The sequence below is a fragment of the Plectropomus leopardus genome, unplaced genomic scaffold (assembly GCF_008729295.1).
Source record: "Plectropomus leopardus isolate mb unplaced genomic scaffold, YSFRI_Pleo_2.0 unplaced_scaffold30904, whole genome shotgun sequence".
Taxonomy (NCBI): domain Eukaryota; kingdom Metazoa; phylum Chordata; class Actinopteri; order Perciformes; family Serranidae; genus Plectropomus; species Plectropomus leopardus.
Window position 1 is genome coordinate 1 of NW_024633711.1, and position 731 is coordinate 731.

The 731-nt window shown below is 45.7% G+C and overlaps 1 pseudogene; it reads left to right on the forward strand.

Annotated features, from left to right (window-relative positions):
- Nucleotides 1-426: 426 nt before the first annotated feature.
- LOC121938675 lies at nucleotides 427-533 on the forward strand (annotated as a pseudogene).
- The last annotated feature ends 198 nt before the right edge of the window (nucleotides 534-731 follow it).

Below are 731 nucleotides of genomic sequence, written 5' to 3' on the forward strand. Positions count from 1 at the left end.
CAGTGGACACAGAACAGATAAAAAAAACAACAAAAAAAAAAAAAAAACAATGTGACGAGTAGGCCGCAGAATGACCACCAACAAAATCAATGGGTCAGCGTACGCCGATTCACAGTGGAAAATTCAAAACTTTAAAAGTAAACTACAGGAATGAAATCAGCTTCAGCTTTGGGACCTCAGACCAGGGCAGACTCCTGCCGCGTAGTTTGGCCGCAAGGCACTGGACACGTTTAAATGCTTAAAACAAGCCTTATCGCGCTACACTGGCAGCGTGACGTGCGTCTGTTGGGTTAGCCTCACAGTGCTATTCTCTAGTATTTGCTTACACTTCCAAACAAACATGACAAACTTTGGCCACAGAGCTCACAATTTGGAAGTCGGTTGTCCCGTCCATCTGTAAATAGCTTGTGTGTCACTCATTCTGTCGCTTACGGCCATACCACCCTGAACACGCCCGATCTCGGAAGCTAAGCAGGGTCGGGCCAGGTCAGTACTTGGATGGGACCGCCTGGGAATACCTGGTGCTGTAAGCTTTTTAGTTCTGGCTTTTCACCGGCAGAGGGTGCTGCTGCCGCTTTCCCAGTGGACACAGAACAGATAAAAAAAACAACAAAAAAACAAAAACAATGTGACGAGTAGGCCACAGAATGACCACCAACAAAATCAATGGGTCAGCGTACGCCCATTCACAGTGGAAAATTCAAAACTTTTAAAAGTAAACTACAAGAATG